Here is a 16,810-nt window from a genome sequence, read left to right on the forward strand (position 1 = left end):
AATTACCATCATAAACTTAACCTTTTTAAAATTGGAACTCATGGGAATATCTTTAAACCATACCTAATATCCCAATAACAATTTTGTATTTTCCTGTAACATAATGCATCATCCTGTGTATAACCCAAAGTACACTTATCCTTTTTCCAGAAGAGAATGTGTTGTGTTTGTTTACCTCTTGGGATGGTCCAAACCTTCATTAGTAAATTTGAGGCCATTGGTAACTTCTCTGCAATCAGTTATTTTACAGTTGTCTCTGACTTTAATTACAGGAACTAGGGCTACTAAGAGCTGCCCTAAAGAATTTCATTACATATTCTTTTGTACCCCCATATTTGAGTAATAGCTCAACTTTCTTTGGTAACCAGGCAGCACCACTACTCCTGTTTTTGCCAGTTGTTTCAAAGGTTTGAAGAGCCCAGAATAGCCAGGTGAAAATGTTAACTTCCAGTTCAGTGAATTATTGATATATCTTCTGCTGGAAGCATTTCTGCTTTTGGAATTAAGATTTATAGCCCAGCACAGCATAAGGGGAAGCAAATATTATTACTCAGAGTTGAAAAGTATAATACTAAATTTTGCCACTCCATTATTACCCCTTGATTCCTGGATTTATGAATTCTGTCTGCTGAATAAATAGAACCATATTTTGGATACTAATATGGATACTAATTCAGAGAATATATAGCATTCTGGAGAACCTTGAACTAGGCCTATGGGATATTACAACCTAGGTGGATCTGGAACTGAGTCTTGTAAAGCTATTTGACTATACTTTCAAGTCAGATGCTTCAGAATTGTGAAAACGTGGCATAGCCATCATTGAAGTTCATGAGCATGGGCCCATTGTTTCAGTTCATTTGCTAAGAAGTGAGATACTTGATCAGAAGTAATTCCATGTGTAATAGCATGATGGTGAATTAGCATTCCATAGGTCCATAGATGATAGTTTTGACAAAAATTACCATTTAGAAATGTAAATAAATATCTAGAGTCAGTGTATATTCTGGTAAAATTAACATGCTATGCTTCCATCTGTAGCTTGATGTCTCTCACCCAACTTGGAAATGTTTCTTTCATTCTTTCTTCAAGGACATTTTTAACTCCACCATCATTTTTTTTCTCCTGGAATTCCACTGTCATGAAGGGTCCATCTTTTGGTATTTTCCTACATATTCCTGAGTTTGTGTTTATTCATTTGCTTTATTTTCTCAGTAATGTCTGTGCTGCTTATTTTTTAATCTTCCATTTTATCAATTTTTTTCCTCTTCCAAGTTTATGCGTCTTTTAGGACACCCACTTTTTAACTTGGTCATTGTGTTTTTCAGTTCCAAAATATGTCTTTATTTCTTACTTTTATCTTCTTTCTTGATAACATTTTCTATTTTTTTCATTTGTTTCAAGTATGTCATAATTATTGAAACAGTTTTAACATTGCTACTTTAAAATCATCATGAAATAATTTCTAGCATTTCTGTCATCTGAATTGTAAGAGCTATTAATTTTCCTTTTGCATTTGGTTTGAAATCTTCCTGGCTTTTTGGATGTTGCTGTTTGCTTAAACTGAGACCTAGATGCATAACTTCATTATCTTAATCTAATTTTTCCACATTATATGCATATATCAAAATATAATATTGTACCCCATAAGTGTATATAATTGTGGTTTGTCAGTTATAAATAATATTGAAATATTTTTAAGTTTATTAATTTTTTGTTCTTTTTAGATATACATGACATTAGAGTGTATTTTGACATGTAATACATACATGGAGTATAACTTATTCTAATTAGGATCCCATTCTTGTAGTTGTACATTATGTGGAGTTTATGAAAATATTTTTTAATGAGCATTTGCGGTATTATGCAATAAGGCTCTGCATTTTAAGTATATTTGTTTAGCTGAATAGTTATTTTCAACACAGTTTCAGCAAGAAGTAGGAGAATACCATCTACGCATAGAAATCCAGATCCATTGTTTGGCCTCTGTAGACACCTGAAGTGTTTGGGTCCTCATTACTGATTGCCAGGAGTAGGAATTTTGTCTTCCACTGTAGTCTTCACTGATACCACATGGGGTGGGGGTGACTTGATGACCTCTAACCAGTTTATCATACACAGGTAGTAATACTAATAGGCCAAACTCTTCATCAACTTATCTCTGACACCACCCTAGTTGGGATATAAGATATTTCATGAGGCCATGATGAAAATTGACAGTTCACCTGTGAATTTGGCCTTTGCTGGCATAGGTGGTGGTATGACAAGCGCTTGTTGGATTTATTTGTTTGCTTTTCTTTTAAGGTCTTCAGCTTAAGTAAATTGTTCATTGTCTAAGTTTTTTACCTGAGAGTTTACTTTCTTGCCAAGTTGGCCTTTCCTGACACATAAACTAGGGAGAGAAGGCTTTTGCTGAAAATGTCCTTTTCTCTATGTACATATGTATTTACAGGTTGCTGGTTTCTTCAGTTTAATTATCTTGAGGAAATGAGAAAAAAAGAATATCAATAAATTTACTATTGCATTGTCATTTTTTTAATAGATTACCTTTTTAGAGAAATTTTATTCAATCACCATGTTATTTTTCTGGTTTCAAGGTCCCTAGTTGATCTGTCTTCTAGTACATTTTGAGAGTATTTTTATGCTTATTTCCAGTGTTATTACTTGTGCATGCTGGGAAATTAGTGAAATGTGCATCTACTCCATCTTTCCTGGAACAGAAGTCCTCCAGTGAATTTTAACTTTTGCATTTTATGGTATCTTTAAGATATGTAATAAATATTTATTTTTAATATATTTGTTCTTTTGTAATGTTCATAATTTAAGTAATAATGACATTTTAATTAGAGATAATATCCTGATTTGCCAATATTAATATTCTATATTTCAAAGTCATGATGATGCATATATTTAGATTCATCTTGTCAAGTACATTAAGTTTCCTAGTATTATGTTAATTCACATTTAAACTAAAACAGCAAGTTTAACAGAATAATTTGAATCGATTTCTTTCCAAATCAAAAATTTAATAATAAGCAATTACTTGTTATGGTTGTATGTTATCATTGAGTCAATTAATTCTTTTTAACTAGGTTTGTTTTATATTTGGCTTAATTATCAGGTCATTTTTACTTCTAAAAAATATTAAGTCTCCCAGAAAAGAGAAGATATACATATTTTAATGTCTTAATTTTACTTTTTCTCTGGCAAAATGACATTTATATGCTGCTTATTCACTTAGAAATAATAAAGACAAGGACTACAAGATTAGACCAAAGCCTTTTAGTTTCTACATGATACAGATGGAGATTGCTGATACACACTAATTGTTTTAGACCCTAGAGCTAGCATTGGTGTAATTCTTATTTCATTATAGTCTTACTGTGCTCAACTTTGTCATATAATCTAAAATTTTCAAGCAAAATTTTCTAGAACATAATTAGGATGGATATCTTTGGCAACGAAGTTTTAGAAGGCCAAAGTCTCTTTTCAAAAGACAGATGCTCTAGCAAAGAGGTGCAAACGCCATGAAGAAGGAATGAGTTTTAAGTGGTAAACAAGAGAGGATGCCCCAAGAGCATCAGAGTGATTAAGTGCTCTGTACAAACAGGGCATAGAATTGGAGAGCTATGCTTTCAGTTATTACTTCTTGAAAACAAGAGTTTATAAATCATTAAAGTGTTTGAATCTTCACAGTTTAAAGACCAGGGGTAATGACTTCCTCTTCTTTTCAGTCTGTGATCTAAATTCTTGATAGATATTTAAATGACCACCGCACCCTCCAAAAAATAAAACAGTCTTAGATGACTATCTCACTTGCGTATATAGTTACTGCTGTGTTGATTGTATTCATGTCATATTCTAGGAAATTATGAATGAAGATGATATTGAATCCTTTTACCTCCCCGCCATTACTGCTGTATTTATCTATTTTTTTTTTTACTAACCCAATGAGCTATTTATTGCTAAACCATTTTGTTTACTGTTTTCAAATACATCTTGAGTAAAAAATGTTTTTTGCAAGTTGTACATTAGGTTACTGTATATCTATTTTCACAAACATCTTTAAAATGATGATGATGACGATTAGTAATAATAATAGAATCAAGCAATAAATAGCAACATGATAGGAATTATTCTCCATCATTTGTATTTACTCAAATCTTAGTCCTGATAACAATAAAAAAAGTTGACTATAACTATATCCCCCATTTTCATAAGATAAAAGTGAAAGATAGTTAACTCTAACAACAGGTTCAAGGTCACAGAGCTAGAAGACAGCTAAACTGAAAATGAAGAGGAACTGTCACAACAGAATCTTTGCTACTAATGTCTATACTCACACACTTCTCTAAACAATATTTGTTTTATTCCTTATTGGTTTATTGAAATTTATACATATTTTTAAAATCATCAATACCCAATCTTCAATGTTTTTTAAAGAAAAAATCTGTAGAATTTTCAGTCTTTTCACGTTTTACCTTTTCCACAGAATCTTCCAAGTTCCAAGTTTGAAGTACTATCTCCTTCTCTGTGATTATTTGCTTATCTTATCAGACATACTGATTTCTAGCATGTAATGTTCTAGCTTGGGAATTTAAGTCAAATGTCCTATACGCTATTGACAAATTGACTCATAATCTTCTTAACCCTACACAACTAGTGGTTGTTAATTTCTCATGTGTTTTACTTTTATTGATGGATAAGCACATTATTATGATTAAATTGTTCCCTTTAAATACTCTTCGTTGTCTTTATTAGACATATTTTTGTATTCCCTAAATCACAAAAATGTTTTCTAAAAATATTAAACACACTAGTAACAGTGCAGCATATTTGATTTTGAAAATATGAATTGATAATGCTTATCATCAGTAAATATTTACTATATCTCTTCATTCTTCCCATTCTCTTGGTTTTGTTTGTAACATCCTAATTTCTTCTAACTTAACCACCTATTTTTCTCCTGGCTCCACTCCAACCTGCTCCATACTCAATACTGCTTTTTAAATTTCTTTTTTCTAGAATAGGTATTGAACCAAGGGGTGCTTTACCACTGATATACATCCCTAACCTTTTTTAAAATTATTTTTTATTTTGAGATAGGTTCTTAGTAAGTGGACAAAACTGACCTCATGCTTGGGATCATCCTGTTTCAGCCACTGTAGTGGCTAGGAATTAAAGCATGTGCCATCATGCCTGGCGTTGATTCTGCTTTTTTATATGAAGATAAGATATGAAAACCACTCCCTGCATTTAACAATAAGGAGGTCACTGATGCTTTGACTAAAGTAAAATCATGAGAAAAATACAAGGTACTTACGGACTTGGCTTTTTTTTTTTTTCTTTTTATAATTTTTTTTTAGCTATACATAGCATTAGCATTCATTTTTTAATAATTTTCCTATACAAATTTTGAACTGTTAAAAATATTCATTATGTTATAAATGTTTTGTTTACTGTTTGTTTAGGGTTCTTAAATCTCAGGTATTCGGAAGGGTTATGAATAGGGACAAGCTCAACGGAGAACAGCCTTGGAAAAAGAGAAAGAGAAAGTTCAGATATTTATGCATTATTATCACTTGAATTCCTTGAATATTGATGAATTTACTCATTAGATGACTAAAGGATTTTTTTTTATATTCTTATACTTTATATTTTCCTCATGTCTTTTCTCACTTGGTTCACTAATCAGTGCAGAGGTCATCCACTAATACAATTACGTCTTAGTTAATAGACTACACTGCTTCTTTTTTTGTGGTGCTGGGGATTGAACCCAGGGCCTTGTGCTTGTAAGGCAAGCACTCTACCAACTGAGCTATATCCCCAGCCCTATGCTGCTTCTTTAAAAACATGTTAAAGCCAGCACAGTGATGCATGCCTATAATTCCAGTGACTTCCTGATGAGGCAGGAAGATTCCAAGTTTGTGGCTCTTCTCAGCAATTTAGGAAAACTTTAAAAAAACAACCATATAGAGAGTGATGTATTACATATTACCATTTAAAGGGAAAAATAATTCTTAACTTATCCATGCAGAATATTTTAAAGAATATTTTAAACAATATTCATGCAATTTTTAAATTACCCTCTAGATTGTTTTGGAAGTAGATCTAGTTGACTAGCACTTTCAAGTATCTTCCACCACTCATGGTTTTCTACCATAATGATCACATATCCGAGAGTGTTCCTTTTGGTCATTCATCCTTCTTCATATGCATATGGTATAAAAGAAATGCTTAAGATTACATATTTTGAAAAAGGAACAGATATAGTGACGTAGCACTGCACCACACTGTCAATATTTTAGTTTTAAACAACAACAGCAAAAAGACCTTAAAGTTCAATGAAGGAATGGCATTTTGGGGGTACTTGTTGGTTCTTAAAAGCATTATATTTCTGAGAAAAGAAAGTTGAATGGAGATTATCAATATCTGGAAATTTTCAATTAAAAATTGATAGCTGAGGCAGACCTTGTAAGCGGACTGGCTTTGTGAATGACCTAAAATGTGGTTAAGTAATAAGGAAATATATTTATTTCAAGTAAAACCATCCCACTCAATGTCCCTTCTGTTTGATGTTCTGGGGTGATGAAGAGAGCCTGGATTGGCAGGTGGCAGCACAGCAGGTGATAAACAAACACAACACATTGTGCTCTTGTACTAAATGCCAGGAAGAAAACACCTTCTCCTACTTTCCATATGCATAGAAATGTATTAAACGATGGAGTAGCCCCTTAAATAACATCCTACATTTTAAGTACATACAAGTGCACATATACATACATGCATATATACATCAAAGATGTTTAATTTTAATGAAATTACTAGTGCAAATTTGTACAATTCTGTAGAAAATGTTAAAGTAGATTTCATACTAGTTAGGTAATTACCACATAAATTGCCCTCAAAATTATTATGCCTCACAAAGTTTTCTGCATTACAGATACAAAAATAAGAATAATTCAATTTTTGAAGAGTAGATGCAAGACAGAAAATATATGAAAAATAAAAATACATTTATTTCTTTTAATTGAGTTCTGTACTTTCAAGCAGTAATTGGCCTTACAAAAGATGTCGTAAGGGGCTGGGGCTGTAACTCAGTGGTAAAGCACTTGCCTAGCATGTGAGGCACTGGGCTCAATGCTCAGCACCACATTCTAAATAAAATAAGGATACTGTGTCCATTTACAACTAAAAACAAACAAACAAAAACAATGTTGTAAGAATATATTTTCTTTAAAATTCAATTAATCCAGAAACACTAATGACAAAATATAATCGTCATAGTAATATTCTAGTAATAGGACAAAAGTGTCCGAGACAACATATTGGTTTAGTGAAAAAGGTGCTCACACTTATTATTTGAGATAATTCCTAAAGCAAAGAATATGCTTCGTCTAATATAAATAGTCATATTTTGGCTAGAGGGATACTTAGAGGAGTTCTTAACTTGTAAGGTTGAATATTTACATAGAAAGTATTAGGACAACGCCTGAAAACTCTATAATTATTCCCATGAATCAACGCTCTAGTTTGTTTTATTTAAGATATTGCTGGCAGAATATGAGATTCAATGTATCTGGAACGTAAGAAGCCTGTGGCATTTTAGTCCTTATTACTGCTTAGCACGTCACAGGTTTCCAGAAAGAGAGTGCCACAATGGCTGAAAGAGATCGAGTGAGAGTGAAAGTACATGATCACCATCCCAAAGAGAGTTAAGTCTCTTTCTCATTGACAGTTAGGCAGTATCAACTGCAATGTACCCTATAGGGAAAAAAAAAAGGCAATTTTTTGATTGATGAGGAGTTGGTGTTGGGGAAATAACTGTGGCAAGCTTTGGACAATAATCCCAATACATTTCTTTCACAGTTAATAAAACTTCACAATTTGTTATGGGAAAGTAATTGTAGCATGGTTCTTGGGTGACAGGAAGAACTTTAGTGATTGTAAGTTAATGAAATTTTTTTCGTAAAATTCTATTAATAGCATCTTTAGTTTGCTTACATTTTTTGAAAACTAAATTACTCAATTCCTTATTCTTTAATGGTTTAGATATTCTCTCATTCCCTTTCACTATTCCCAGTAATTAGACCTTAATGATCTGTTATTTGTTGTCAATATAATCTTCATAAATTAAATCTATTCATAAAAAAATCTGATGTTTCAATATTTCCAATTTCACACTTTAACCATTATTTGTACAAGTAAACGTGATGTGTTTTATTGTATTTCGAAACAATGAAATAAACAATAGGGATAAATCAGAAATTAAAGGCAGTTATAAACATTCAAACTGAATAATTTTCTCTGTCACTGAATTGAATTTGGTATAAAGTCCATAGTTCATTGCATTGTGGTCAATATCAAGATAGATTTAATCTAATTGTTGGATATCATTTTGAGAATATTCCCCAATTTACATTTTAAATATTGTGAAAGTTGCATGCCAAGAAGTTTAGCACTTTGAATGGAGGTATTTTTTTAATTATTCCACTTAGAAACCATTCTATCAATGCTTATTAGTTGTTGAATTCAGTTCAAAATGCTATTTACCATGATGATATAGAAAAATATTATTTGTTGCAACATTGCTGTTATCATTAACCATAGACCTCTATTGAAAGTATGCTCATAATTCTGTCACAGAATTTCCTTGTTCAGTAATGGGAAAGGGAATTTTAGTTTTCCTTGGCTGTTGGATCCAGAAGAAAGCTGTCCCAAGGTGATGTTAGCTGAACAGAAATTGCCCAGCAAAGTGCTGGAATTGTAAGAAGACTTGAAAAAGATTGCTTGATATATTTTATTTAAAATTATTTTTTATAAAAAGATAAAAATTTTAACCAGAAATTTCTAAATTTCACTGTGTATATAGACATTTCCTTCTGCTCTACAGCCTCCTTAATCTGGAGATTAAGACTTTTCAAGACAGTGCTCCACATTCCAAAATATCTACTCATCATTTATAACAACTTTCTATAATAAAACTTCTACTATAAACTTTCTATAATTAAACTTCTAAAAAATTTTCTATAATAAATCCTTAAAGATGCTTTAGAATAGTGTTTTGAGAGGAGTCTGGTAAAGTAAGTTCACGAAAATATTTGAAAGTTAATTGTATAAATTAATATTTTTCATATTTTATGCTACATTTTCATTATAATTTCATAGTGGGGTTCTTATCTATAAAAACTTTGTGAGGATCACTGATATTGTTCCATGAACATATGTAAAGTAGTGATGTTCAAGGTCAATTCTTATCTCATGGTAATGAAGGATTATGCACTGCAAAATAATAATTGACATTATATAATAATATTATTTTATTATTGCACATTAATTATCATTTTGTTGGCAATTTATAGAAATTTTGAAACATAATGCCTTTTACAAAGTAGGATAATAATTCATTTATCTTGTAAAGAATACAACCAATTATAAGAATGATAGAATTAAATTCCATATGTTTACTTTCTAAAGATTATGAAATCAATAAAATATGAGTATTTATTTAAGATGGGATGTACTCATTCCTAATATTAATACTATATAATTTTTTTTGGAGAATGAGATCACATTATAGAATTTTATCATATCCTCCAATTTTAGTGAGAGATAGAAAGTAACATCTATTACTACATTTAATAATCATTTTATTTGAATTTATTACTGCATTATTACTTATTGAGAATAAATAAGTGCTTATATTATTAGATTGTTTAATGTGTCCCTAACTATTCTATGTGCTAGATTATGCAACTTTTCACAGCCCTGCATAATAATTTACATTATCTTCATTTTACAGGTGAGAAAACTGAGGTATTGCATAGTTAAGTGACTTGATCAATATTACACATTTAGCAAATGTTCAAGAAAGGACTATATATTTTCCTTACCCAAGATATTTTCAATTTTTCAGGCACAGGAAATTTCCAGGATACTTTTGAAATTCTCTTTCTTAAGAAGGTAGTCTATTTTAAAGAATGATATCCCTAAACATTTAAACATTTAAACCAAATATGTGATTTAGATGTTTTGTGATGTTTATGGTGCATTAAATAAAATATAGATGAAAGAAATATCAGAAGCATGGTACTCTTGTAAAATTGACATGGAAGAATGTCTTCATGGAAGAATGATTAAATGATTTATTTACAGTATGAAAAATTATTTGATCTAGGTAAAAATGATAATATTTAGCAATTCAAAAAGCATGCCCAAATTAGTTGCAAGCAGAAGGAGAAAAAACTAGGGAGCTTTATAAAACAGAATCCTCATATGGTTTATTATTTTGGGAAATAAAGAAAGGAAATGGACCAGTGAATGATGATACGTCTTGTGACAATGACATTTCTGTGATGAACTGTAGGTGATTGCTGTTGATATCACTCATTCAGTCTTAGGGTACAAGCACAAGCAGTAGCAGATATGAGTTGGAGGATAAATGAATTCAAATACAGACACATGGATTTCAGTATAGAAGATTCTGTGCATTTGAAAGTACAGAGGTAAAATTTACTATGGGTATTATAATTCAATTTTGAATTAAATTATGTTTAAAATATTTGAATTAAGGTATTATAGATGTAAGTAATTTGTATGAAAGTGTTTATGATTTATGAAAATATTGATAATTTTGATTGTATGCTTCAAAAATAGCCTGCTTTTCTATTTTATAAACAAAAATATATCATGTGACATTTAAATGATCTTCAGGAAAAATGAAAATACTTCATCCATCCATGTAACTATACTGAGTAGTAAAACTTGTAGAAAATAATACAAATAAATTAATATTAAAAATAAGTGGGAATTAAAATTAGAAAATAGAAAATAAAGCAATTTTTCCTGCTATTTGTTACTAATAAGAATTTTTCATGGTATTACAGTTAATATATTTTCATGCAGTTTGCTATAAATAAATACATTTATATCTTTTTCATGAAGACTTTTTTTATTTTCTAAAAAACAAAGAATGAAAATCTCTGAGATTATGAACATGCTCTTTCTTTTCAAATATCTTCTTATGGTTTTGGAATTATACTTTTCTGGTATTTGTGGCAAGACACTTTTAGAAGAATCATCTTCTTAACATGTGATCACATTTTACTTTGGCCCTTAATTTGAATTTACTGTTAGATTGAGATGGAAAATGTACATATCTGATGGTTGTCCTTTGATAACTGTGGGAAACTAAAAGGAACCAATACTTTATGAAACAAGTATTTCATTCTTTATTGGGTGCTTATTAGATTTTTAATATGAGAAATGTTGAACACTTTATAGAAGGTAGCTCATAGGTAGCTACTGAAGCTGTAAAGCATATATGTAAATGAATTTAGTTTAAAATACATTTCTTTGTCATTATTTGCATGACCTATTTTTACAAGGAGTAGAAGATCGCCCCCTACACCATCCCCCAAACCACAGTGTGTTTTAAGATACATTTTCAACATAACATTTTTAAAAAAGGCTTTTTGTGGTGAAATAACCAGAAATTATAAGTTCAGAATTTACTCAAAAGAAGTCTATCTATTACATCTATAGCGTAAGTAACCACAAAATAAAAGTTAATTACAAAAAAATCCTGAAAAAAAATATTCAGTTACACCGGGATGGTGAGTTACTGCTTGTGATTTCAGACTCTGGAGAAAGGTGAAATAAAAGTGATGTTTCCATGACATCATGAATGTAATCAAAGCCATTGAATTTTTCACTTAAAATGGTTAAAATGGCATATTTCATTTACATATATATTTATCACAATTGAGCACTTTTAAAATAACCATCTAGTTATAAAGATAAAAGGTGTGCAAGTCAACTTTTCATTGCTATGACCAAAATATCTGACAAGAACAACACAGAAGGAAAGATTTATTTTGGCTCACAGTTTCAGAGTTCTCAGTCCATGGTTGGCTGACTCCATTACAGAAACATCATTTCAGAAGGGCATGGCAGAGGAAAGATGCTCAGTTCATTGCAGTCAAGAAGCAGAAGGGGAAGGGGCCAGGGAGAAGATAAATGGTTTTGGGCATGCTACCAGTGACCTACTTCTTCAAACTAGGTCCCCTTCCCAGTAGTCCATTTAGCCATCAATGTATTAATCCACCCATGAGTTCAGAGCCCTAAAGATCCAACCACTGACTAAAAGCCCCACCTCTTAACCTTTCTGCATTAGGGACCATGCAGTCACATCTGATCATTTTGGGAGACATTCCAGATCCAAACTATAGAAAAAACTGTTTCTGAATGTATTTTGAGAAAATAGAAAAACAAAACAAAACAAAACAAAAAAACAACAAAAAAACACTAAATAAATTACTACTGGAAAGTACTTCTAAATATAATATTAATTTCAAAATACATAATATCTTCCATGGTATAATATTTGCCTAATCTTAATGTAGGATGCCAAGATAAATTATATAACTTATTTAATTCTAAAATTAAATTTTGTATATGATTTTGATACTGGTGTAGCATTGAAATATGACATAAGGGTTCACAGAGAACACTCGGTCATATTTGCCTCTCTAAGATTCTTTATATGATGAAACTCTAAAAATAATGCATTTTGAAAGATGTTCAATGAATAAAAAGCTAGCACAAATAAAGTATGAGTTATTTCCTATGTATCTATTAATAGAAAAATTAAAAACTGATTAATGACATTATGAAAATGACTTTAATGAAGTTAATATTAAGTAAAATTTCCAATTAGTGAGATTTCATTAACTTGTCAAAGAAATTCTCTTGTGAGTTGTAGAAAATGCTGCAAAAGATTGAATACCTTTGAATGTTGTACTATGTGCAGTTGTCAGTTTAAAATTTCAGTGGCGGAAGAGAGTATAATCTGATTTGTGTGTTTGGTCAGATCACTCTATTGATCTTGTACATGATAACATTCCACTTGGCAGATGAAATTGAAAATGAATGTCCAAAATGATGCATTTGATTTTCAGTGCAAGTGGTCATTAAGGCTGCAAGTCAGAATGCTAGCAGTTACTATATCCTAATAGCTGTATCACAGATATTGAAAGGAAATTTGACATCATCACATTCTGCAGAGTATACAAAACAAGCAAAATATTGTATTTAAGCACATTCATATCCTAATATAAATAGACATATTTCTCCATCAATATATAGATTTTATCCAGTTTAGTTTGGTGTAGTAATTTTATTTAAGATGTACACACTTTTACATTTCATCTCAGAAGGTCAAGGAACAAATAATTACTATACAGAACCTTGTAAATTGTGCAGGTAGCTGTGATGCTTAGCACTAGACTCTCCCTTCTTTATGTATTTGCAGTTTATATTTACTTCAAAGTAAGGGCTTCTGTTCGTCCTTTACAGCTTTTGCAAATGTTTTAGTAAGAAGTGTTTTATTTATAATTAATAAATGATCATCTCCCAAGACATGAAAATACAGCATACTTACTTGATACTTTTTTCTAGATTATGTCTATCTTAGGAGTTTCCCAATACAAGGCATGAGTAAAGCAAGTTTTAATATAATTTTGAAAGCATACTTTTCTTACCAAAGATATTTTCTATTTTTCAGTCACAGGAAAATATGTAGCATATTTTTGAATTTATTTAACATTAGTTTGGAAATTATTCTAATTTTGCTCTTTTAAGTAAGTAGCATATTTGGTTAAGATGAAATGTGCAACAGAATGTAATTTTTCTGGACATCCAGAATTTAGTTTTATTAATTTTTTCATGAAAATTAGAAAAGATATTTTACTTATGTACCCAAAGTTTTATGGGATTACAAAGAGTCCAATCAAGATGCATAGTATTTGTGTGTAAAAAGTTATTACACAAAGAGAGGTCTGGACTTTGATTTTATTTTCTGAGAGATAATCCTTAAATTCTTGGAATAGCTTGATTTATAAAAACAAGGAAATATGTTCTCCTAAAAACATGGGAAAAAGTTGATGAACTTTAATATCGAAAAACAAAATTATGCAAATAATTGAAATAAAATAAATCAAATGAATAGTCATATCTCATAAGTAAGTATAAAAGAGGCTTAATTAGATTTCTAGTACAAAACTGAATCATTGTATAAAGATAACAACCAAGTGTATTGAAGATATTAGTACACTGGAGAAAATTAAGTATATACTATCTGAAAATTGATTATATATTAATATATTATTTTATAAGAATGAAAGATAAAAATTTGCCATGAAGATAGCAAAAGCAAGACAGAAAACAACTATTGAAGAAATTTGGCTTATTACCTCATGAAAAGATCTAGGAAAATACATAAACTCGGATCTGTGACAGGTTCAATAGCAGAAACTATCACACTCACATGAAAAGAGATTCTAGAATAAAGAACCTTGGACTGAAAACTGAATCCCTTCATTTAAAGAATGAGTGGAGACTGATGAATGGAGACTCTGGCAGGTGATTAAAAGTTAATTAAAAAACCTGCTCAAGATCGTAACAATGACTGACTGTGTTTCTATGTCCTTAACTAGTACTTGCTATATTCAAGTCATATTTAAAGGACTTTTCTATAGGTTAAGAGTTGGAAGACAATGAAGGTTAATGTTTATATAATGTTTAATCTGAGTTCAGGCACTATTCAATATGCTTTAAAATATTAATTCATATACTCTTCACAATAAACTATTGTCTTGTAAATCTTCCAATTCTGACAGTTTCTCTATTTCCCTAAACCTACCGATGATGTCCTAGAAACTGGTTCTATACCACTGCCCAAACCTGAAACCAAATTTACAGTGATAACTATTTAGTTCTGCAATGTTTTGAAGTCTCTAACACCATCACTTCTATGAACTTCAAGATGGCCCTGCAGAATGATATTTCACTAAGATTCACATAATTCATCAAAAGCTCTTTTATTCATACTTGTCATTTAACACAGTAAAAAATATGATTGAAATCAGCCATGGAAAAATGTGCATGAGAGCAGAGTTCAGAGGGTTTTTAAATGTGAAACTACCTGGAGCACTCTTCCATGGGAGGTGCATACATGTGGTATCCATACTGAAAGACCTCATCTGAGTCTTGGTGTTCAGAATTTTTCTTGAGGTTTGATTTTACAAATAAAACTGATTCACATGAGTCTGACCTTAACCTTGAACTTCTCAAGAGGTCAAACTGACACCTTGTGGCCTAACCATCTCACCATAAATTATCATTAACATAGTTTATGGGGCATAGCCCAGTGCCTCAAGTTCACAAACACACTGCTTCTGCGATTGAACCTGCCAGACTAAGACCTGAGTTCAAGTATTTTCCCAGATCTCTTTCTAAAGTAATGAATCAAACCTGAATTTCTTCAAATAATTATTTTTTGTCTTATTTTGATATAGTCTCCAGGAAATTTTATCTTTTATTCTTTTACAGTGATATATTGGTTTAATCTATTATACATAGATTCTCTCTAATGTATTAATATTTTAACATAGTTCACAATTGTATGCAAAGATGAAATTTAAAAGTCTAATCAACCTCTTTTGTTCTTACTATGATATGCCTGCTTATTCTTATTTAAAAAAATTTTTTTACATAGTTTTATGTTTAATGATAAAAATCACTAATGTGTAATAACTTTTTCTTGGATTTTTAAGTAAACATTTTAATTTTTGTTATAGATTCCCTCTATATATTTACATCCTTTGAAAGTTTTAATCCTTGATTTTTTAAGTGCATTACTCTAGATAATAAATAAGGCACCATGTATTAGAATATTTCCTACCTTCTTGTGAAATTATTTTAAACTTGACTTTTTTTCTTTTTAAAAAATTTGTGCACATGGATTCCACCAGACTAATTTTCATAAAATTATAACACAATATCAGTAATATTTATTTTATTTTAATGAATATCTGAAAATTATTCCAATGTACTTTATATTACCAATCAAATGATTAAGTAAAATATTCTTCTCAGGGGTAAATACTTATATTTAAAGTATATAATAATGAATTATTAAGTGACTATTTTATATAAACTTAGCTTATAGTTGGTGTTTTTGGTAAAAAAAAAAAGTAGAAACTTTAAATACTCATTTAAATATATATTTTGTATTTACAGCAGTCTCTATTCTAGAGCAGGGTTGACCTAAACCATTACTATATAGATTCAAATGGTAAATATTTCAGCCTCTGACCTTAGACTATGGTCTCTGTTGCAACTAATTAACTTCATTATTATGGTACAAAAAGAGTCATAGAAAAAAATGTAAACAAATGGATCAGTAACTAAAAAAAAAACCTTCCTTTAAAAAACAGGTGACCAGAGCATGAACCATAGTCTGTAAAATCTTTTTCCATAATATATGTATATTACATATATGTGCATACATATAGATAGAGATAGAGATAGATACATATGCAAAATCAGTAGGCATTTGCATTTAGCTCACATGATAGCAAGCTATAACAAACTTCACCACTTCAATTGATAAAATTTAATATTCACATCATGATATTATCTCATCAAAAATAACATTATAGTCATTAATATGTACTTATATAAGCCTAGGCTAATAATGTGCCTTGTTTTGTTTGTGGTTTGCTTTATGTTTTATTTTGTTTCTATGCAAATTCTAGAATAGAGAAAAGAAGATTGAAAAATAAATGAAGCACTTTAGGAGCATGTGGAAGAATATCAAAAACGTTAACATAAATGTAATTGGAGTCCCAAATAGGAAGGATATAGAATATTAATGAGCCAAAGTTGGTCAACTGAAAATATCAGGAGAATAAATAATTTGCAATTTTATCTTCTCAATTAAAAGAAATTGAAAAAACATAAATTATCA

At 30.3% G+C, this 16,810-nt stretch overlaps 1 non-coding gene across 1 annotated transcript; it reads right to left on the bottom strand.

The window, feature by feature from the left end:
* Nucleotides 1–5,755: 5,755 nt before the first annotated feature.
* Nucleotides 5,756–5,829, bottom strand: Trnav-uac (transfer RNA valine (anticodon UAC)). The gene has a single exon. It is a non-coding gene; the product is annotated as a tRNA-Val (tRNA).
* Between the last annotated feature and the right edge of the window lie 10,981 nt (nucleotides 5,830–16,810).

This window comes from Sciurus carolinensis, chromosome 9 (genome assembly GCF_902686445.1).
Source record: "Sciurus carolinensis chromosome 9, mSciCar1.2, whole genome shotgun sequence".
In the NCBI taxonomy this organism is placed as follows: Eukaryota; Metazoa; Chordata; class Mammalia; order Rodentia; family Sciuridae; genus Sciurus; species Sciurus carolinensis.